This window comes from Bufo gargarizans, chromosome 2 (genome assembly GCF_014858855.1).
Source record: "Bufo gargarizans isolate SCDJY-AF-19 chromosome 2, ASM1485885v1, whole genome shotgun sequence".
NCBI classification, from domain to species: domain Eukaryota; kingdom Metazoa; phylum Chordata; class Amphibia; order Anura; family Bufonidae; genus Bufo; species Bufo gargarizans.
This window is the reverse complement of record NC_058081.1, coordinates 628,180,527-628,205,220: the sequence shown is the minus strand read 5'-3', so window position 1 is coordinate 628,205,220 and position 24,694 is coordinate 628,180,527. Positions and strand designations below refer to the sequence as shown.

Genomic DNA, 24,694 nt, shown 5'->3' with positions numbered 1-24,694 from the left:
TCTTTATCAGAATCTCTGTTTTGTCCTGAGGAAGAAAGGTTTTTAGTAAGGTTGAATCCAGTTCTACTCCTAGGAACCTTATTCTCCTGGATTGAGTGAGTGTGGATTTCTTTCTGTTTATAATCCAACCGAGAAGTGTTAGAGTTTCTGAAAACCTGTGAGTTGCCAATAGGTTTTCTTCTTCTGTATTGCCGAGAATCAGGAAGTCGTCGAGGTATGGGATGATCGTTATGCCCCCTCGGCGAAGATAAGCCACCATCTCTACCACGAGTTTTGTAAAAATTCTGGGTGCAGAGGAGATGCCAAATGGAAGAGCGACATACTGAAAGTGGTGGATCGAACCATCCGCTCCTTTTAGTGCGAATCGTAGGTATTTTTGAGAGAGATGGTGAATAGGGATATGATAATAGGCATCTTTGAGGTCGATTGATGACATAAATGCCCCTTTTTGGATGAGAGGAATTGTGAATGAGATAGTTTCCATCTTGAATTTCCTGTACAGAATGGACCTGTTTAATGGCTTTAGCTTTATTATAGTCTTTACTAGAAAGAGGTTGGAGTAGAATCCTTTTCTCTCTTCTAGTACTGGGACTCTTTGAATTACACCTAGACTTAGAAGATCTCGGAAGCCCTGCCATATCTTTGGCAATTCTGCCCTGTTCTGGGCAGAGATACGGAATCTTCTTGGGGGGACTGATGTGAATTCTATCTTGTAACCCTGGGAGATTATACTTAGTGCCCAGGGATTTGAGGTGATCTGTTCCCATGAGGATAGAAAGCTTATCAGTCTTTACCCCTGTATGATCGCTGTTGGGGTTGAAACTGACGAAAGGGCTTTCTTTTAGTTTCTTTATCCTCAGGAAAACCCTTTTTCTTATCGGCAGCTCTTTCTAAACTTGTGTCTAGAGTGGGCCCAAATACAAATTCTCCCAAGAATGGAATAGAGCAGAGTTTGGCTTTGGAGGCTTTGTCCCCTGACCAGGCTTTTATCCATAGCGCCCGGCGGGCGGCATTGGAAAAAGCTGCTTCTTTTGCGGAAAAACGGATCGATTCCGCTGAGGCATCTGCTAGGAATGCTGTGGCGGATCGGAGAAGTGGGATAGAATCACAACTCTCTTCTCTAGGAGTTTTATTTTTTAGATGTTCATCAACTTCTCCTAGCCAGATGTACATAGCCCCGGCCACAGATGTTGCTGCTATATTTGTTTTAATTCCAAACATCGCAGACCCCCAGGATCTTTTCAGAAGCTTGTCCGCTTTTGGATCCATCGGATCGCCAAGCTGGGAGGAGTCCTCAAAAGGTAAAGCCGTTCTTTTTACCACCTTGGCCACCTGTATGTCAACCTTAGGGGTCTCATTAAATATCTTGCATTCCATCTGGTCAAAGCAAAGTCTGTTTCTGAACTCCTTGGTGACCCCTAGCCTCTTCTCTGGATCAGACCACTCCTCCATAATCATTTCCCGTATGTTTTTGTTTATTGGGAAAACAATGGAAGTCTTTGATCTAAGACCTCCAAACATCTCGTCCTGGATGGCACAGTGTTTAGGGGTGTCCTCAATCCCCATTGTAGACCTGACATCCCTAAGCAGTTCCTCCATTTCATCTGAAGAGAAGAAATATTTGTTATCTTCATCCACGATCTCCCCCTCTGATAGGGGGTCCTCATTATATATCTGTCTGGATGAGATGGAGGCTTCTTCCACATCCTCGGCATCTGAGGAGGATATAACGGAGAGCTTGCGTTTCTTGGGAGGATTAGGAGTACTGCCGGGAGTTGACATAGTAGCCAAAGACTTAATTTTGTCCAGAATAAATGATTTCATTTCTGTAAGAATATCTGGTTGTTCTTCCTTCCAGATCTCGGCCGTGCAAGACTTGCACAGCCTTTTCTTATAATTTTCGGGTAGCCTTTTTGAGCACGCATTACACTTTAGTAATCTCACTTTTGCTTTAGACTCTTTAGTGCCCTGGAAGTGAGGGAACAACCAGATATCCCGCAGTTAGCAATTCAAATATAAGTGCTGTCTTAGTAATACAACCCCCCAGAGGGGACTCACAGTACTGGCGGCAGACGGATCAGGACCTTTCTGACGGGGAGTAGGTGTCTCTGACATCGTGGTGCTGCAGGCAAATGCTGGCTGGAACCGCAAGCTGCGTCCCGGGCTGTCGGCGTGTGCCTGCGTCACACCAACCATTGTATAGGTCCGGCCCACCTCCTAACGTTCACGCTCCATGCGCCGCACCTACTCCCCTGGCCGGTCACGTGTTTTGCAAGGAGGACGCCGAACACAGCACGCGAACCTCCATGTGAAGCCGACACCCCAGACTGCTTCCCGATGTGAGGAAGGAGGTATAGAGGTAAGAGAGGAGTGCAGGCCCCAGCATAAGTCGGGATGAGGGTCCTTGTTGCTCCATGCTGTCCAGCCTTAGCCCCTGCCGCGGGAGGACAGCAGGAGATTCCTGTAAAAAAAACAACGTCACAACCCTCCTGACAGGAGGGCTCTCTCCACATGTTGGCCCCTGTAGTGGCAGGAAAGGACTGAGGAGGTGGAGGGGTGGGGGGAATTTAAACTCTCTTCATGTGTTCCTGCCCCTACAGAGGTCAAGGGTCAATCTCATTGTGGGCCGTCATGGTGGATGAAATGGAAAACCACACATTCATCTGATGTGTACTGCAATATGGAGCACCTTGACTGTCCTATGCTATCAAAGATAAAAGCAGCATACATATTTGATTTTAGCACAACCAAACTGTTGCTCCCTGTGAGATAAGCATCACCAGAGGTATGTGTCAGCTGCTTATCTATCACTCTGTATGCCAGTAATCATGTACACGGCTGATCCGTGTTTATAGGAAAATAGATATTGGCCAGGGTGTCCTGTCCATACAAACTTGAGTAGTATAGTGGTATGCGCATGCACAATAAACTCCCAAGTGCATGCGCACACAAAGGTCGGTGTGTTCATGATACATGTAGGCAGCTTACATATCCAGCAAATGACCAGCGGACCCTTCCACATGAATAGGTTCAATCATCCTCTCTATTCAGGTTGGCCTGGCTCTGTCCTGCCCAGGTTGTTTGTTAGATAGGGCATAGTGATGAAGAGCAGTGAGAGGGCAGTAGTGTGGCGCTGAGTATAGTTATAAAAGTGTGTGTAGGCAACCAGTGGGCAGCCATTTGTTAGACTTGTTTTTTTTTGTGTATTCATCCCTAATCTACTGCCCTTATCATTAAACTGTATAAAATATGGATGTGTTGTAGGGTGATGACCAACGTTCCTCTCAAGAAGGCCGCACCAAGCAGAAGATGCTGCAAGAGGATGTAGACCAACAGGATCCCACCAGTGGAAGCATACAGCGGGCACTGGTAGGCCCAGCTTTTACGGGTTCAGTCAGCATGGGATTGATTATCTTTATAACCAACCTTTCTTGTGATGTAAGTATAGTTTTGAGGCTGTCCATGCTCCATGCTTTTTGGTCCAGTAATTCTGTAATAAATGGAAACTTGGTTTGGCAGTCTTATTCTGTTGGGTGGCCACTTCACTTCCCTTATACAGGAGACGATAGACTGACCCAGGCTAAAGGCAACCATTGCTGACATCACATTAGACTGCCAGACGAAATAAATATCAAATGACAGTTATAACCTCCAGTCCCATCCACCTCTCTATTATCATGTATGGCAGTGGCTAAAAAAGTAAGAGCTGCTACATTTTTGCAAGGATCAAGCTTGCAGTCAGTGAACAATTAAGGCCTTGTTCACATCTCTGTTTTTCACTGACATGCGCTTTCCAGCACACGCACCCATTGATTTTAATGTGTCTGTTCATGGAGACATGAACGACATTGGTCCGTGATGCCTATTATGGTCTATGGGTCAGTGAAAAATATCTGTGTTGTGTCTATGTTTGGTCCGTTTTTCACTAAGGGTACTTTCACACTAGCGTTTTTCTTTTCCGGCACTGAGTTCTGTCAAAAGGGCTCAATGCTGTAAAAGAACTGATCGGGTATATCCCCATCAGTGATAGCCAGTTCGCATGTGTTCGCAAGCAAACACATGCGGGCTGCTATCTTTAGTGAGGTTAGACTCACCCGGCCGGCGATGCACAGGAAAGCTCTTACCTGTGAAGCGAGCCGGTCTAAAATCAAATGCAGTAACCGGGAGCAGGCAGTTCCGAGAACAGCCCGATGAAGGCCCCGGCGGCTGTTCTCGGAACTGCCTGTTCCCGGTGAGCGCATTTGATTTCAGACCGGCTTGCGGCACAGGTACAGGTACCTGTGCATCGCGGGCCGGGTGAGTCTAACCTTACTAAAGATGGCAGCCGCATGTGTTCGCTGGCGAACACTGCAAACTGGCCATCACTGATCCCCATGCATTCTGACTAGAGAGTAATCCGTTCAGGATGCATAAGGATGTCTTCCGTTCAGTCATTTTGACTGATCAGGCAAAAGAGAAAACTGTAGCATGCTACGGTTTTCTCTCCGGCAAAAAAAACCTGAAGACTTGCCTGAATGCTGGATCCGGCATATTTTCCATAGGAATGTATTAGTGTCGGATCCGTCCTTCCGGTCTGCGCATGCGCAGACTGAAAAAAAAGGTGAAAAAAATTAATGCTGGATCCATTTTGTAGATCACAGAAGAAAAATGCACCAAACGGATATGCCACTGACTATACTAGCTAGTCATATAAGCAGATATTAAAAGCTGAGACTTTTGCCAATATATTCCTGTCAGGAACACATCGGAGCCCATCATGCACCACGTCACAGTCTCTCAGCATGGCAAGGGTCCTGCCACTACGCTAACTATGGTGTGAACACGGTCTGAAGGTGATGAAATCCAGCTCACAGCCAAGTTTCCACACAACCACATACAGGCTCGGACTGGCCCACAGGGGTACAGGGGAATCCCCCGGTGGGCCCCTGAGCAAGGTGGGCCCCTAGTCTCCCACCCCCTGCACAAGTGGCACATAACACATTAGATTTAGTACTCTACATACATAGATTCAATGTACAACAACACCTCAACCAGCCTATGTTCATATAAAAAAACTTGTTACATTATTTATTATATTTGAATGTATCCGTACGGTGGGCCCCCAAAATAAATTTTATTGGTGGGCCCTAGGTACCCCAGTCCGACACTGACCACATAGCAGGACAACTAATGCAATGTGAATAAAGCAAGACTGTAAGTCACACCCATATCAGACCGTGTGATGGAGGCTACCAGGTGCAAAAGAATGTTTAAATGCCAGGTAAAGGCACATTCAATACATATAAAACTAAATCACTGAAATATAGTGGCAAGTATGGGGGAACTGCTTAAACCCCGAACACTGTGGCGTGTTTCTCATAGGGGGAGCAGTCCCACCGCATGTGGACCTCAGCAAACGACAATCCCCAGCAAAAAATGCATACAATGGAGGATGGCGGCGCGGTCCACATGCACCACAAAGGCATCCTACACAAAATGGAGCATTGTGCGGATGAAAATATAATTATATACATCACAGAAGAAAAATGCACCAAACGGATATGCCATGGTGATGGATCATGTGATGACCGGAGTGACGTCATCACAGGTCCTGTTCATGTAATTAATGCTCACCCCAGGTCCTGTTCAGCAAAGGAGACAGAAGGAGATGCCGGGCTACGTGAACAAGTGGACTAAGGTGAGTTAAAATATTTTTTTTATTTTTTTTAACCCCTCCAGCGCTATTTTACTATGCATTCTGTATTCAGAATGCTATTATTTTCCCTTAAACCCTGTTATAAGGGAAAATAATACAATCTACAGAACACCGATCCCAAGCCCGAACTTCTGTGAAGAAGTTCGGGTTTGGGTACCAAACATGCGCGATTTTTTTCACACAAGTGCAAAACGCGATACAATGTTTTGCACTCGCGCAGAAAAATCGCGGGTGTTCCCGTAACGCACCCGCACATTTTCCCGCAACACCCGTGTGAAAGGGGCCTAAGGGTCCATTCACAGGTCCGTGGTGTATTGCGGATCCGCAATACACCCAGCCAGCACCCCCATACAACTGCCTATTCTTGTCCGCAATTGCGGATGCGGACCCATTCCATGGACGTGTGAATGGACCCTTACTGTAGGTATGGTCTTTGCAAATGGCAGTAGTTATTGTCCATTGAAGATCATTTCAGGTCATTTACACAGTGATATTCACAAATCATATGCAAATCATACATACACAAATCCATCATATCATACATACTGCCTATCATGGCGAGAGAGAGGCTGGTTATAGAGCTAATCTCCCTGATCTTCAACAAGCAAACACCAGAGGGGGTCTGTAACCCCTATACATATTAGATTGTCGTTGAAGGGGTTATCTCATGATTAATGTAAAAAAATAAAAATTGATGTCAGTACATGACAATCTCTTTCTAGCAAAGCCAAAACCAGCCCTGTACCTCACATGGATCCAGAGATCTCCACATTCATTGCTCTGCTAGATTTATATCAAGCTGACAGCTCAGGGGAGTGTCTTTTCTGCTGCAGCTAAGGGGGCGTGTCCATGTTCTCCCTAACACAGTTAAAGGGATTCTGTCACCAGTTTTTGACCCCCACATTCAAAAATATGGTTATGTGCATGGAGCCCTTGTGGATCCTAATGTGGTCTTATAAGCTAAATCTGTAGGCTCATTTAGTGTAAAAAACGCTCAGCCTTCAGGTCATCGGGAGGTTGAGCGAAGTGCCGGCGCATGCGCACTTCGCTCAGTAAAGCCGAACGGAGAAGTCCGCACGGGCGCATCAGGCACAGGCCTGTGCGCACGCGCGGGGTGTTAGAGAAGAAGGGGGGGGGGGGGTGAGGGAGAGCCGGAGGAGTAGCAAATGATTCTGAGGCGGCGCTGATGACAGCAAAGGAGGAGCTGGGCACCAACGGTGGCGGGTGCGGGCGGCATTTGGAAGACATGAGCATCCCCCTGGGCACCTTACTGAGATGAATGACAGGTTAGATAAAACGTTTTTTACACTAAATGAGCCTACAGATTTAGCTTATAAGACCACATTAGGAATCACAAGGGCTCCATGCACATAACCATATTTTTGAATGTGGGGGTCAAAAACTGGTGACAGAATCCCTTTAAGGAGGCAGCTGAAGGATGAAACTGAGCATGTGCGGCCATCTCAGTGAGCAGGACAAAGAAATAAACAAACAAACAGGTGGCGCTATATAGATACATTTTATGGAATAACTCAGTGGCTGTACTAAACTTTTAATGACATGCAATTACAAAAGTATTCAGATCCAGGTGCTGGTTTGAAAATTAAAGAATATTTTTTTATTGAGCAAACCTTTTAAGATCCACTAAAAGAGGAGCAATCTGACAAACGGATCTGATAGCACCAACATGACTGACCAATGCTTTGGCAGACAAAAGGAGAATATAATGTTTCTACACAAAATTAAGCACATTTTTGAATGTATTTGCACCATGTGCTTTTTGTGTAAATTCATAGAAAAATATAACATTTGCTCATTGAGTCCGACTAATTTTTTGTCCCATCCAGATTGTTGCCCAGACGTTGGGAGGCCCAATCAGGTGCAAGAACATAGCTTTTTGTGGAGAAAAATAAAATGCTGGCTTTTGCTATAATGTGGCTTTTCTGATATACATTATACATACCTTTAATTACTGCTTCTTATGCTGCTATTTTCATTTTCCTAGGCCTCATGCACACGGCCATCGTTTTGGTCCGCATCCGAGCCGCACTTTTGGCGGCTCGGATGCAGACCCATTCACTTCAATGGGGCCGCAAAAGATGCGGACAGCACTCCATGTGCTGTCCGCATCCGTTGCTCTGTTCCGTGGCCCTGCAAAAAAAAAACATGTCCTATTCTTGTCCGCGCTTTGCGGACAAGAATAGGCAGTTATATTAAAGGCTGTCCGCGGCGTTACGCAAATTGCGGAACGGTCGTGTGAATGTAGCCTTACACTAGGTAGAAGGGTCCCATCTTAACTTGCTATGTGGCCCTATAAATTATACTTACGCCCTCAGCCCTGACTAAATTTCCTCCAGTGCATGTTTGTTTTGGACATTTGTTTTGCATAGGTGACTCCTGTGGCAAGTAAGGCCTTATTCAAACAGTAGGGATGGTGGAGTATTTTAGCGTCCATATTACAGTCACAAATCCTGTGCTGAAGGTGGGTCTGACCCAAACTAAAAGCATCATAATGCTGATTAAAAGGCTTGTCCAGGATGAGAAAAACAGGCCTACTGTCTTTCAAAAACAGCACCACCCCTGTCCGTGTGTTGTGTCTGGTATTGCAGCTCGGCTCCATTAGGTTCAATGGGGCAGAGCTGCAATACTGCACACAACCCTGGTGACAGAGGTGGTGCTGTTTTTGGAAGAAGGCAGCCATGTCTTTCTAACCCAGGACAACCCTTTTAAATTCTGTAAGGGATAGAAGAAGCTGTAAGTTTGGATCATTAGACCCGCAGTAGAGCAGGGATTTGCAGCTCAAGTATAAAAATGCATGTCTGAATGAGGGGGCACAGATGAAATAGAGTTGTATGGAGCTCCAGCATGTCCACTCGTCTCCTGTCCTGTATTACCGCACCACTACTGTGTTTGTGGGTAGAGATTTAAAATTGGGGTGCCCTGTTCTAACTCTCTTGTGGGTTAGACCCCCAATAATCTAAAGCTATGTTCATAGGCACCTCCTTGCAGACCCGGACAAAATAGTGTATGATACGCTCTTTTGTCAGGTGGAATGGGGGGCTCTCTAATGGAAACCTGGCCCATCCAATTATAGTCAGTGGGATCAATTGAGCGCCATTCGCTTTCGTCATTTTCATTGTTCTGCTCCTATATCGGAACAGAAAAACGGAAATAAGTGGAGATGTGAACACAGCCTTAGGGTCTATTCACACGTCCGTAATTTGGGTCCGCATTCGTTCTGCAATTTGCAAACCTATTCACTTTCAATAGGGCTAGAACGGATGCGAATCCGCATTTCCAGGATCCGCATCAGTTTTTTCGGAATCCGCAATTCCGTTCCTGAAAAAAAGAGAACATGTCCTATTCTTGTCCGCAATTGTGGACCAGAAAAGGTATTTTCTATTATAGTGTCTGTGATGTGCGGTCCGCAAATTGCGGATTGCACATTGCAGGTGTCCGTGTTTTGCGGATCCGCAAAACACTTACGGACGTGTGAATGGACCCTTACAGTTACCACCTATGGTGACTATAACCTGGGGCAAGTGTGAGGACCTATATTTACATGTTACAATTGAATAAACTTTATAGACTGCTCACAAGGGTCACACAGTGAGACTCCTTGCATTTCACCATGCTTTTCTGGATTATTTCCCCCTCAGAGGAGGAAACCCCTCACCCACCTCCTACTCCCCCCCTCCATTGATGTGACCTAAGCACCTCATGGCAACAGACAGACAGACATGCCCAGCAAACCAGCCTGCAGCTCGAGGCTTTGACCTATTATCTGATTTATGGCTCCTCCACGCCCACCATGCTCCTGCGACTCTAATAGAGCAAACAGCAAATTTTCAATAAAGTTAGATTTAAAAAAAAAAAAAAAAAAAAAACGGTATGCGATATATCCTACGCCGATAACGCACTTTTAAAACAACCTTAGCAACTTTTGTCCGTTGCCAATAAAGCTTATTGAAAAAAAAAATGAAAAAAAATACCTACCCTCTGCCAGCTGAGAAAGGAAGAAACTACATATCCCGGCGTCCTCTGCGCTGTGGGAGATTTCCTCCAGAGACTGACCAATCCTACCAAGGAGGAGAGATTAACAAAAGCAAATTGTCAGTGACATCAGAAGAGGCTAGGAGGGTGAGAAGAGAGCAAAGAAAACGAGATATCCATTGAAAGCTGGAGGAGTTGGCGGGGGCTGTTGCACAGTGCGAGCTTCTTTTTTTGGGGGGTGGCAGGCAGTTTGGGATTCGGTGTGGGGGGCGGTTTTGCCTCTTTGGTTAGATGTCGCTGGCTCGGTGTGAAGATATGATCTGACTCAGCCCTGAGGACGGTTTGGAGAGAGCTTGGATGTGCCTGGGCAGGACACCTGACCCTCCCTAGGATTGCACCCCAACTTTTGCAGGAAGACCACCGACAGATTGAAGGGGTGAATCCCCCCTCCCATCCCTTCCACCTTGACCAACGCATTCCCTGGATCACCTACCTTTTGTAGATCACCCCTCTCCCCCCTGGACTGCCTCTCCTGGTTCCTTTGCCCCCCACAGCCCCCCACTCATGGATACTGCATCAACCTCAACTTTTGATTCAGAGGTAAGTTGATTTTATTTCTGTTTTGGCTATGCAGGCATCGGTGCAGTCCCCCCTTGTGTGAGTCCACAGCCCCCCTTGTGTGAGTGTGTACCCCACTGCACCCTCCCCCACCCATAGCAATGTATGGATCTGTACTTGTGCACCCGATTGCTGTGCTGTCTAACCAGATCAGCCCTATTACTCCCTGACCCATCTCTCGTTACAACTTACGCCATCTTGTCCTTGCAACAAAAAAAGTGTTTCTGTGGCCCCTCAGAAGGGACCCCCCATGTGCCTGCCTGTGCCCCTTGACTAGCCCCTGGCAGCCCCCTCTTCCCCTGTAGTCCATTTGTAGGTGTCTTTGTCGTCTGTGGGATGGATTGTGCTCTCCAGGTATCTAAGCCTGGCAGTGTGATCCCCAGAAAATCACCATCTTGAATGCACTCCACAGTCAGGACTGTGAGGCGTGACCAAGCTCACATTTTGGGGGGCTAGGGGGGTATCTGGCAGGTTAGTACCCCCTTGATGTAGTCGATTGATTAGAATAGAGTGAGGGTGTGTGAGATATTGTGGACCTGGTGGCAGACTGGGGGGAGGGGGTAGTGGTGGTGAAGCAGCTCTCTCCACATAGGCGATCACCCCAGTTCTGTGGTCAGGACTGGGCAGTGGACTGTTATGTGGGACCCTTCCCTGCCCCCCCAAGCTCGTTTTTACAGTTTTTGCTTGACTTTATTTTAATCTTTTCCAACCCAGACAGTAAAGTCCTGCACTGTGCAAGCAGCTGCCAGCCTGCCACCCATGTAGTCCTCCATGATCATGTCGACTGATCTCTGGTATAACTCCACAGGGGCAATGGGTGGGTGCTGGAGAGGTGGGTGCTGATGAGGGGAAACCTATTGCACCCCACTTGTTTAGTGTAAGATCAAGATGTCACTCCAGAGTGTGGCTGAAGGGGGATGGGTGGTTTGATTGACTTTAAATTCGGTATTTTAAAAGTATGAACCCCCATATTGAAGTGCAAAATGCCCCCCTGGAGAGGTTCCTATGAGCCCCTGGTTATAGAGAAATGCAGGAGATCAGGGGAGCCGGATAATCTAGACTACACCCACTCCCTCTAGTATTCCTTATCTGCTTTGTGTGTGGCTCAGTATGAAGGGGGTTGAGGGGTCCTTGTCCTTTTGGGGTGCTGACTTCTGATAGTGGTGCCCCATCCCCCCCCCTCTTTCCCCTTGGGTCACAAAGCAGGGGAGTCGGTGTATATGCAGGAAGTGGTGGGGGTCCTTCCTCATTTACCCCCCCCCCCCCTCTTCTGACTTGACTTTATAAGATTTAGCCATTAGATGTCTATCAATACAGTGTATTGTACATTTATATGTGATATAGAGAGACCCACAATGTGTTAGTGGGGGAGGGGGAAGCTCCTGCTGTGACCATTTTCTTTAAATCTTAATCAGCCTGGCCAGTCCTTGTAGAGCCCCTCACTCTTTTATTAGACAAGGGTCAGTCCTAGAAAGCCACTTCTGCCCCTGTTCTAGCCTCATTTTAGCAACAATCAAACATTAAAATGGTTATTGTGTGTCTGGACAGGAGCCAAGAGGAGGAGTTGCTGGTTACATTGTATCCCTGAGGATCCCAGTCTACAGGGGGGTGTTAATAAGAAGCCCCCTCTAGAATTTGGATGCTTATAGTCTGGGGTGTAATAGAGTTTGAGGGTTGTGCTAGAGACTGAGCTCTATAGAACCCTGTCACCTGTGATTTGTTACATAGTGCTCTGGTTGTTACAATGTATCTAAATGTTTATTGTTACATTGTAGCTCCTGGGTTCTTCAGAGGGAAACCCAGTGCTCCTCTCCGTGAATTTACACTGGGGTTTGTTTCTGCCCAGTCAGTTCAGATCTCCTGGATATCTCACTGCCTTGTCTCAGCATTTGCTTCAAGACCAAAGGGGCTTTAAGGGTTAACTGTCAGTCACAGCCACGCTCCTCCCTTGGGCTCTCCTTCAGTCCCCTCCTATACAGTGTCACTAGGGATGTCCCTTAAGGCTGCAGTGCTACTGTTAGCCATATACCCCCCCACCCCCCCAAGCAACTGAGCTTTTAATATGTCCCCCCCCCTCCAAGCAACTGAGCTTTTAATATGTCGCCCCCCCTCCCTCTGACCAGGACCCCTTTGATGGCAGTTTAGTCTGGCAGTGGAAAGCTTAAGTGACTGGTCTGATCTTGTCTGTTATATATCCATAGGCTCGCATTCTACTCATTAATCACAGTTTAGCCATCCTTAGTCCTCTACATATGTTTAGGGTGGTGGGGCTGGGGGTATTAGAATGTTCGGCAATGCTGATGCCCCAGTTGTATTGATCACTGGGCTGCTGTAGTCAAGGTCAGGACGTTTACTGTCTCTTATTGTGACAACGTACCCTTATTGTCTCCTCTAATGGCACTCGACTGCTATGTGGCGGTCCGATGAGTCGTGATCGCAGACAATCCCTATATCGCTGCACTACATGTACAAGTCTTGCCCGTGCTATGTGGAGCAGACGTGCTGTCCAGATGGTGCTGATCGCAAAGGAATCCCGGTCTGCGAGGTCTCCGCCACCGTCTGGACAGCATAAGGGGGCTCCACAGTGGGGATATACTTTATGTTCCAGGATGACAGGTGTACTAGTATATAGGCGATAGCTCCTAAACTGTGCATCGTTATATGTGCTTTATACGTATGTGTATGGAGAGTATATATGTGCTGTGTATGTGTTCTGCATGAATGTTATGTGTGTGTGTCAGTGCTGTGTATATATGTGTGTGTGTGTATGGAGAGTATATATGTGCTGTGTATGTGTTCTGCATGCATGTTATATGTGTGTGTGTGTGTCAGTGCTGTATATATATGTGTGTGTGTATGGAGAGTATATATGTGCTGTGTATGTGTTCTGCATACATGTGATATATATATATATGTGTGTGTATGTGTCTCAGTGCTGTATATGTATTCTGTATAGGTATATGTGCGCTGTATATGTATGTGTTCTGCATACATTTATATGTGTGTGTCAGGGTTGTATATTCTGTATAGGTGTATATATGTGCTGTGTATGTATCTGTTCTGCATACGTGTGTCTCAATACTGTAGCTGTATATGCATGTGTTCTATATATATATATGATTTCTATTCTGTATATGTGTCAGTGCTGTATAGGTATGTATGTGCTGTATATGCATGTGTTCCGTATATATATGTGTCAGTGCTGTATATGTATTCTGTATACGTATATATGTGCTGTATAGGTATGTATGTGATGTCTATATACGTATGTGTATATGTGCTGTATGTGTCTGTATAAATATTGTGTGTGTGTGTATATATAATATATATATATATATATATATATATATATATATATATATATATATAGCTGTGTATTTCTGTTCTGTATTCATGTGTATATGTATTTGCTCTGTGTAGATATGTACGTATGTGTATGTTTCTATATATGCTGTCTACATGTGTGTAACCTCCCTAACATTATTTAACCCATTGAGGTCGGCCAGCTCTTATTGTATGGTATCTCACAATGGTGCCATCCTTGAAGACCTCCACCAAGTCTCTGCACACCCAGTTACGGACTGAGGACCAATAGATACCCACCCTGTAAGGAGGGCAGTGGGGTCTGGAACTGCACAGTCTGATTGATCTCTGTAGGTCATATTGGAGGGGACAATATAGGACAGTTCGATCTACTGCACGCCTCAATGTCTAATACGTGCTGTAGAATTTGAGGTATTGATCCCTGTTATCAGCCATTTTAGACTGAGTCTAGTGGTCGTGTTCCTCAGTGGGGTGACCCTGACCCCATGACCACTCTCCAGTGTCTGTGTCCAGAAGGCTCACACCCTATATGTGGCAGCCATCAGCCGCTGGTCCTGTAACCCTTCTATATAGACACAGTCCAGGAGGACATCGTCTTCTCCTTCCCCTCAGCGTCTTGTTGTCCCCGGCCATTGCTCTCGGATCCTGTTGGGATCTGCAGGGAAGATTCTCATGGAGATCACCTATCAAGAATCTCGCCGCCCTCTGTAGTTTATATATGGACGGCATTCAGGGCCGGTGCAAGGATTTTTGCCAACACAAGCGAAGCTACATTTTGGCGCCCCCCCCCCCCCCCCCACGCTTCTCCTCTCTGTGGTCCTGGTATCTTCTCTCTGCTTCAGACAATGGCTGGTTTAAGGACCATATTTTTCACCCTCTAAGAAACACCTAGGTTTTAGAGGAGGATAATAAGAAAAAAATATTTCCATTACACCTCAGGTCAGACCAGCAATCAGACCCCCAATGTTAATCAGACCCTTAGCTCACAGCCCCAATCAGACCCCCAGTGTTAATCAGACCTCAGATCAGAACCCCATGTCAGACATCATCCCCCAGCCATCAGCCCCCAATGTCAGCCATCAGACCCCCATGTCACATTTCTCCCCCTCAATGTCACATTTTTCCGCCCTCCCCCAGGGTGCGCCCTAAGGCGGCCGCTTGGTCTGCCTTATGGTAGCACCGGCCCTGACGGCATTATTCTATTAGAGGGTGGTTGTTCCTGGCACCATTTTGCTGAAGCCTGATGCCAGTTTGGGACAGCATTTTGGATGTTGTAGTCCTTGCCTCACTCTCTAAGTGCTGGGCCCCTTTAAATAACCCCACAGCTTTTCATTATTAGCTCATTTACACCATAAAAAGGGCTCCTTTAGTGTCAAGTTGCTAAAAATGGTGTCATCATCGTGTCTGTATCTGGGAAAGCTGGGTGGGAACCATTATGGCCACCATCACAGCAGCTTCAAATGCAACTACCAAGCTTTTCCAGAAGCTTGTATGAGAGATGCTGGAAGTTAGGGTATAAAGGCCCACACTTAAGGATATCTGTTGTCGGGGAGCCTGGGATCGATGGGCGATAAATTTTTATCACCGATAATCCATAATGGTGGACACATTGGGCCATCACCCAGCTTTCGCAGACACTGATATACTAGAATGAGTCGTCTTCTGTCAAGACCTCGTATTATAGCATTGCCTTGCCTGACTGTGATATATTTGTGTGCAGGTTGTGGACAGGTGCGAGTGCTGTCACAAAGGGTTAATTGTGGGCCGGCTTGCAGATTCAGCACTTTCCTTGTGCTGCAGTACTGCCCATGTCCACTAGGGGGCCCACTGATCTGTGCTGGGCTTTCATAAGTGGAGCTTGCGATTTGGTTTTATTAGCTGTGTGTTCACTGCTGTTATTGAATGTGTATGTTAATAAGGGTGCGGACTCTGTAGTATGTGAACACATGAGTTTGGCACGCTTTGCCTGTGTTTGAGGTGACAGGACTTGATTACATGTTATCCTATGAACATATTATTGCCATTATTAATGGTCTGTGCTTTTATAAAACTTAGTTCATACGATGGGTATGTGTTTGTGTACTGTGCATAAGTAATACCAGAAATACTTGCTGCAGTCTTCATTCGGATGTTTATGAATAGTAGCTCCTTCAAGACATTTCTCCTGGTATAGCTTACATATGACTGTGTGGTTTAGCTCCACCATGAGGTTTCTCCTGGTATTGCTTCTATATGGATGTGAGATTTAGCTCCACCATGAGGTTTCTCCTGGTATTGCATTTTGGTTCAACTCCTCCATGAGGTTTCTTCTGGTATTGCATCTATATATCTGTGATATTTAGTTCCACCATGAGGTTTCTCCTGGTATTGCTTCTGTATGGATGTGAGGCTCAGCTCCACCATGAAGGTTCCTTCTGGTATTGCTTCTGTATGGATGTGAGGCTCAGCTCCACCATGAGGTTTCTTCTGGTATTGCTTCTGTATGGCTGTGAGGCTCAGCTCCACCATGAAGGTTCCTTCTGGTATTGCTTCTGTATGGCTGTGAGGCTCAGCTCCACCATGAAGGTTCCTTCTAGTATTGCTTCTGTATGCATGTGAGGCTCAGCTCCACCATGAGGTTTCTTCTGGTATTGCTTCTGTATGCATGTGAGGCTCAGCTCCACCATGAGGTTTCTTCTGGTATTGCTTCTGTATGCATGTGAGGCTCAGCTCCACCATGAGGTTTCTCCTGGTATTCCATCTCTTTGGCTGTGAGGCTCAGCTCCACCATGAGGTTTCTCCTGGTATTGCATCAATGTATCTGTGAGCTTCAGCAAAAGTGCTCAACCTTGTTTAATCCAGGGGCCACATGAAGTTTTGTGTCATGTCCACTTGCAGAAAGATTAACTGTGGTTGTGGGATATTATTGTCTTATTTAATTTTTAATTTTTTTTGCATCATGGGATGTTTTCTATCTTCTGAAAATCCAGTTTATTTGGTATGCAAATAAGCCAGTAAGGTGCCCAGAGTGGCGGCACTCTTGCAAGAAGGAGCCCAGGCATGCCCTCATGCTGGGAGCAGGGAAAAGGGGGGCAGAGTTATGGCTTGAATGTAATGTAGGAGGGGTGGGTGGACATTTTGTGTAAGGAGGCGTGCCTGGGCTCCCTACAGCTGACAGGGGTGCCAGGATTTGGATGGGTCAGCAGGTCCAGTAGATGCACTGTCGCTCTGCTCCTCTCTGTAGGACTGGTGGAAATAGGCAAACATTTGGGGATAACTTATTACAACCAGAATACTCCTTTAACTCCCAGAAAACCCCTTTAACATTGGCCAAAGCCTCATGCAGATGTCAGTGGGACACAGTCTGTGGGATACCGGACTGGCAAACTGCGTCATTGTTTGCTATGTCGCCGTGCGCTTCGTGCCGCCGCTGCTGTACAGTAATACACTTGTATAGATCATACGAGTGTGTTACTGTACTGCTGCGGCACAAAGCGCACGGCGTCATAGCAACCAATGACCCAGTGCGCTCCTGCAATGCCAGTCCGGTATCTCACGGACCGTGTTCCACGGACGTCTGCATGAGGTTTAAGACATATGGATGAAACTTGGTTCTTACACAAGATTATTTTTATTATATTTTAGGATGGAACACCAAACTACAGACGGAGGAGGACTGTGGAGGATTTCAATAAGTTCTGTACGTTTGTGCTGGCATATGCAGGATACATACCATACCCAGAAGAGGTAAGTCATCATACGCGGTAGTTTCAGTCAGAACGGTCTTCTGATGACATTGAAGTCTGTGATCTTAAATGGGCGATTAGCTCCAATTCCAGACACAGCCTCTTAACAGATGTGATGTTGTTTTGGAGGGGAAAAGGCAAAACTTGTTTTTGCTGATTCTAGACAACCCCTTTAAGACAAAAAATAGTGGATAGGGCGTAATAATTTATCATGTTATTTGACACTGACAGCATAACAATAATGAAAAAAAAATTAAACTTGCCGTCCTGAACCACCTTCATTCCAACCCATGCTGTTTACCACTTGTAAATGCTGCAGCCAATCACTGGCCTTACTGGTATATAGCACAATACTGTTGAGGCCAGTGATTGGCTGCAGTGGTCATGTGTAATCTATGGGCATGTCACTGCTACAGTCAGGCCTGGCAGGGAGGAGAAGATCGGTGGCACTGGAACAGAGGGGGTTTGAGGGGATTATAAGTAACTTTTTATTTATTTTTCTATTGTAACACTATCCATGCCAATTTGTAAAAAACAAAACAAAAAACAACAACTTGGATAATCCCTTTTTAAAGGGGTTATCCAATTTCTGAAACGGCTCCCCATGTGTCGGGCCCCTCACAGGTAATATACTTACCCTGCTCACTGCGCCGCTCCTGGTCCCCGCACCTCTGCTGCTGCTTCTCCCTGTACACGGATGAAAACATCCGGTGTCGGGGGGAGAGCAGACGGGACGAGCCTCCCTAACGTCACCCGCGATGCTAGGGAGGCTCGTCCCCACCTGCCATTGGCTGCTCCCCCTGACACCGGATGTTTTTTTATCCGTGTACAGGGAGAAGCGGTGGTGTGGGGACCGGGAGTGGGTAAGTATATTGCTGGTGAGGGGGCTTGGCACATGGGGGGGGGGGGCTGTTTCAGAAATTGGATAACCCCTTTAAGGACTCCAAATTATTGAAGTAAAAGGCCCCCAGACTTAAGATAAGTGTGTCTAATATGCCCAGCAACTGTGACAATGCCATGTGCACCATTTTCTCCTCTTAAAGACCTCTTCATCGGGCTGAACGGATCTCTCGGTCTCCTGAGTGAAGGGGCTGCAGGAGACCGGTGGAGCCATCTCAAATTGCATCATAAATTAACAAGCACGCAGCCATAAAGGAGGAGGAAAAAATATGTGCGGTTACACAGGCTTATTGGTTTTTCTGGCAAACTTTGCATTGGTAGAAGTGAATGTAATCATTGAATGTGGGAAGGATCCCTCTGGGAATGTGCAGGCAGGGTTAGTGAGTTTGTGTTGGTGAAAGAGACCCTGTCTGGTTTACAGAGGGAATGGGAGGGGGAAAAACCCCACAATTTTTTATAAATATTCCTTTTCTGCTGACATTTTTTTAGGTATATTATTATAGCAGTAAATATAATCTGGCTAGTCGGTGAATCTGGCTGTCGTTTTGCTGTGACGGCAGACATTTTGTGGTGGTACATATGCTAGGTTTTTCAAAACACCAGAGACATCACAAAGTGGTGATTCCCTGGTTGTGAGATGAGCATTGTGAGTCACTGATCATTTCCTCAAAAACTGGAAAGCTTAGCTTTCGTTCAGCCCACAAAATGGCGGCTGCCACCCAAACTGCAGGTAATAGTGATTAACCTTTCACAGGGTGAATATTTTAGGCAACTTTATATATTTTGCTTGATTATATATTTTTTTTCCCAGCAATAACTTGCAGAGCAATGTTCAGGAAATGTCCTTACCTTTATAGATAAGTATTCTTGTACATGGTGGGAGTAGTAATATAGTATTTATATTCCTGTCTATAGCGGTGTTACTGTAGTCATATTTTTGTATGTAGGGGGCAGTGTTATAGTAGTTCTATTTTACATAGTAGGTATATTCTTGTACATTAGAGGTATTACAGTAATATTCTTGTACATAGAGAACAGTATTATAGTAGTATATTCTTGTACATTAGAAGGTAGTATTATAGTAGTTATATTCTTGTACACTAGAGGTGGTATTATAGTAGTTATATTTTTGTATATATGGGTACATCACAGTGCTAATCCTGTAAAGATATTCAGTTGGTCAATATGATAAAAAGTGATAACGCATACAACATGCATTACTCAGCAGCAGGTGGTGGCATTGAGTGCAGTATAGAATTCCTTCCAGGGTAAAGAATATGTGACATTTTTTAATGTTTACTGAGTTATTGATTTTCTTATGAATAGTTATTATTATTATGTTTGTCAATGTGAAATGAGGTTAACAAAAGGGGATTGTGTATTTGTGTATCTGAGATATCTCGAGTAAGGGGTGATCATTTAGTTTTAATATTAATATTTTTTTTTTAAATAGTCTCCTCAGGAGTCCCCTCTTAGAGCTGGCTCCAGCCCTCCAAACAGCACAGGAAGCACCGTAGACAGCGATAGCTGGGATTCCAGATTCCATGATGTCTCCTCGGCTGGGGTTTTGCCGATCAAAAAGCGAAGAAGCTTTGGGGAGCTAAAACATGACTGCTCCTACCCCTCCATGCTGAAGCACTCCAAGCTCAGCAGCTTCCTCTTGGACCGGAAGAAACTGGACAAAATAAAGAAAAGAAAAAGATGAAGAAAAAGGAGCAACAAGTCGCAAAAGAGGAAGAATACATGAAAGCCATTCATAAAAATAGAGCCAGAGGACTCATCGCCGGAAGAGAGCATGCCCGCTCCAGTCCTAGACCATGCACTGGACCTAAAAATGGCCCTAAAGCAAGAGTACCCCAGACCCAGTATTTGAGAGTTGTAATAATAGTATGGACAGTGCCTCCATCACCATGACCTCTGACGACGCAGAGGAAATAAAGACCGAGTACTCAGAGGTGAACCTGGGCAAGCGAACGGTCATACGGCAGGGAAAGCAGGTGGTGTTCCGGGACGAAGACGGCACAGGGAATGATGAGGACATCATGGTGGATTCAGGTAAGATTGCTCATAGGTGGGATTGGCTTTACCAGTTAACTAACAACATATCTTGCACCACCCTCAACCACCATTAATTGGCATAATTACACTTGTTTGCTCAGTGTTATACCGAAGCCCTAATTTAGTGGCCTGTTCCATTAATAGATTTATTCCACTTTGGTTGCCATGTTATGGATATTATCAGTCCAGTGCACAAAATGGCTGCCACTGCTTACAGCTGTGTCTTTCAGATTATTCTCTTTTGGTTTGTAAGCAGATGTGTTACTTAAAAGCAGGAAATGTGACTGGTATTGAATGCCTAAACTCAGATGTTAAATCTATGGTTTCGATTTGCCCGACAGACATTTTGTAAGGTACCAGTGCAATTTTTATGAAGAGGTAGATTATCAAATCTGTAGTGTATCTTGTCAGATATTGCCTGTATTCCTAGGCATTTATCAAGCTACCGCCTCATGTACATAATAACCTCAGCCACAAAATGGCTGCCCACATTCAGCCAACCCTTGTGTATCAAAGGTAGTGGAAGGTAGCAAGCAGTTGCCCCTGGCAACCACCAGCCTACATTTTCCATTGTAGGCTAGAATGTGCATAACATTTGTTTCCTCTGGTCTGGTTCTGTGAGGTTTGGGATTAATAATTGGTAGCTTTGAGCTGGTAATTCACCATGGATTTGCAAGAAGTTATTTTGCCGGTGTGGCTCATAGGATTTGTCAAGCCAGATGAGTAACTTTCCTAGAAATGCATTACTGCTGGTGAAATGATTGCCAGAGTCTGGCAACTGATAGTGTGGCATTATTATTTACCTGTCTATGATGGATGTGAAAATATTTTTAACCCATATTTCTCATCAAAGTGGCTGCAAACAAAATGGCCCTGTCCTGTGGCCTTCGGTAACTTTTGTAAAAATCCTGCCAAACGGGACTCTCCAGACCGTTGTGTATGCATATTAAAATGTCTACCTTCACTGTTTAGGGGCTGTGGCTACTCTGTTACTTATCATCAAGCTTTGTCCTCAGTGCAGGCGGCCATTTTGTCTACTCTAGCAACAGTCGGCAAACAGGTTAACAAAAGCTGTCTTCCGTTCTAGGCTAACAGAAATGATGGATTATCAAATGCTGATTCAAATGGAAATTATTTTGGCAGTATGAGCAAATTTTTAGGCCGATGGGTCACTTGAGTGGACAAAGCCGCAAGGCCATGTAGCCATCTTTAAAAATGTGCTATTCTGTCTACTGGTAAAATTATTCTGTTCCTCTACGGTAATATCTGATAATCCAGAATTTATAAAAGGTTTTTTTCAAATAGTAGAGCATAGTACATCACATGCCTATACAGTTGTCAGGTCCTAACACCGTCTTTGTCTCCTGTTGCTTGGTCCTTTACCACCCAGCATGCCAATGAAGGCCCCGGGAATTTCCTAATCCCTTATGACACTCGTGGCCAGCAACATTTTATGTCGCTTTAATTATAACAGAGCCCATTTTGGATAAGAATCTGCATGTTGTTACAGCGGGGTGCTTATCCTCCCAATCAGCCAACCTTTATTATTCAGAAAATTTATTATTTTTTGCTTCTATTCTTCCCAGTTAAGATGCAGTAATCATCAACGCCTCCATAGGCGGCGGAAGTTTCTTCAGATTATGGAATTTAATTACACTGATGGATTGGGGTTTATGTCATGTTCATGCTTCATGGTGTCACTGGCATAAAGGAAACCATAGGGGAGAATTAATGAAACTGCCTAAAAGATAAACTGCCTTGTTGCCTACAGCAACCAATCACGGCGTGACTTTTTTTAATTTTCTATAGTGCTCTTAAAAAATTAAAAATGCAATGTGATTGGTTGCTGGGCAACAAAAGGCATTTTTATTTTAGACCGTTATAATGAGGGTGCATTCAACTGAATGTGTGATGGTTGTGTCTGTGTTGCAGACCACAAACCATGGACACCTCGCAGCGCGGTGTGGACCCATTGACTGCGGACATATCCTATCTTTTTCCAGAGCAGAGGCTTCCATGTCCTTCCCATTCCATGCATCAAAAGATATGTCCTGTCTTTAGCCGCATCTTGCGGTTCACGGGCCCATTGGAGTGAATAGGTCCGCACCACTATGCAGAGTGCACATGCCCCGTGCCCGCGTTTTGCAGTCCACAACACGGACACAGCCATCCCACAGTTGTTTTCATGCAGCCGAGGTCTTGGTGCCCTTTCCCAATTTCCTAAGCTGCCGTCTTGAAGCTATTGTTCTGTTATGAGCCAGCCAAGAAAGTAACTCTATGTATTTGATGTCTGACTGTTGTGCTCTTTTGCAGATGACGAATCTTGGCATCTTGTCACTTGTTTCTGCATGAAGCCATTCGCTGGTCGGCCGATGATAGAGTGCAATGAATGCAATACCTGGATTCACCTGTCCTGTGCCAAAATCCGCAAGTCCAATGTTCCAGAAATCTACGTTTGCCAAAAGTGCCGAGACACCAAATTTGACATCCGACGATCAAACCGCTCACGTATGGGATGTAGGAAGCTGTTCTTGGACTGAAAAAACAAAACAAAAAACGAATAGCTGAACAGCCATTGTGTGCACAGGGACTCAGCGGAAGAAGCACATAGGGCTGCACTACTGCGCATATAAAACCAGTATCGTTTCAATAAACTACATTTGTTTTCCGTGGATGCGTACATTGACAGACTAGCAACTAATATTTTTATGTTGGCCATCTTTGCCTGCGTGAAATCTGGCCACAGAAAAGAACTGTTTTATTGCGACGAGTTCTCGTGAACACCTGGCAGCACTGGGGTTAAATGTCCACATAGCAACTTTTAGCCCTTTCCTTGCGAGACCAAAATAATAACAAAAAATTGTTAAAAATTTAACGTTTATCTAAATGCTGCAGTTTGACGGTAATATTTTTCTAGTTCTAGTTCTCAGTATGAAAGACTTAGGTGGAAGTTGAAGTTGTTTTTACATTTAGTTTTTTGGGGCTCCTACACACACACAGGCCGGATTGTTGTACAGAAATATAAAACATTTCAATAAATGTTATTTCCCCTCATAGGTGGTCAGTTTTATATTTACGGATTTTTTTATTTTTTTAAATATTTTTTGTTTGTTTTGTAAATGTTTTGGAGGTTTATCATCTTAGAAGGCTAAATTCACCCTCATGTTAAAGGGTTTCTCCAGGCTTTTAAACAAGTCTGTCAACCTTCTGATCTATTGTTGGAAGGTCAGTACTTAGCCATCCATTAGGCCACCGATTCCCCAGTCTCCTCTGCGTGCTCATACTGGCTGCAGGCTCTTCTGCTCACGTCCCGACTGGATATGTTCCATTTACAGTATGCAACTGAACAGAGACTCGGGGAACAGATCCAGTCTGAGCTCAGCAGAATCGGAAGCCCGATGGAGGTATCGGTACTGACCAGACTGTTTTCCCACAACAGGTCAGAAGGCTGCCAAATTTTTAAACATAATAAATGTCACACATACACCTGGAAATCTATCTACCTCTGTCCATTATATTTCATTCACAGAAGGTGTTAAGAAAAGGGGATTGGGGGGAGGGGAATAGTGACGTTAAATACGTTCTGAATTCCAATCCTTCTTTTCAGTAGCGGCAGACGCTTTTCCTGCTAGACCATCACTTGCCATCAGTTGACATCCTTTCAGTCACCATGGACTGGATGTCCAGTAACTTCTAAAGGCTAATGTTGTCCCGAGGAAATTCCTCTCCTTGACTGTGAAAAATCTGGTCAAAACAGGAAAAAAATGTACAAATTAACAATTTTAAGGGACAATTTAAGCTATGGCTGTAGGTGTCAGCCATTTTGTTTGTGAAATCTCTGACACACTCGTATCTGAGATATGACCACAAAATGGCCGACATCTACTGAGAACTCCTGCAGTTGTCCTAGAAGTGTTGCATTCCCACAAACCTGAGACGGATAATACATAATCAATAGAAATTGAACTACTGTTCCCAGCACAATATTGGGGGGGGGGGGGGGGGGATATACTAGGATTTTTTTTGTCCCATATACCTAATGACATGAGCCTGGATTAATAAAAGAACACGTGGGTTATATTCTAGGAACTAAACCAGACCACCATTGTTACGAGGAGGCGGAATGGCATATGTCATATTGCACAATTTACATTTAATTGACTGAACCTTTGATATTTGGCACAAGTATTGTGGTGTGAGTAGCAGCCAGTGAGATTCAGTCTAGTAGTGCAAGGTAAAAGGAACACATTTGATTAGTTGTTCTAGTTGCCAATTTTTTTTTTTTTTATGTGTGTTGTTTTTTTTTTTTTTTTTGGGGGGGGGGGGGGGTCACAGAAAATGTAACTACTCCCCCCCCCCCCGCCCCACATTATAAATAATA

The 24,694-nt window shown here is 45.1% G+C and overlaps 1 pseudogene; it reads left to right on the top strand.

Moving 5' to 3' along the window:
* The first annotated feature begins 9,855 nt into the window (after window positions 1-9,855).
* Window positions 9,856-24,332, top strand: LOC122926847 (annotated as a pseudogene).
* The last annotated feature ends 362 nt before the right edge of the window (window positions 24,333-24,694 follow it).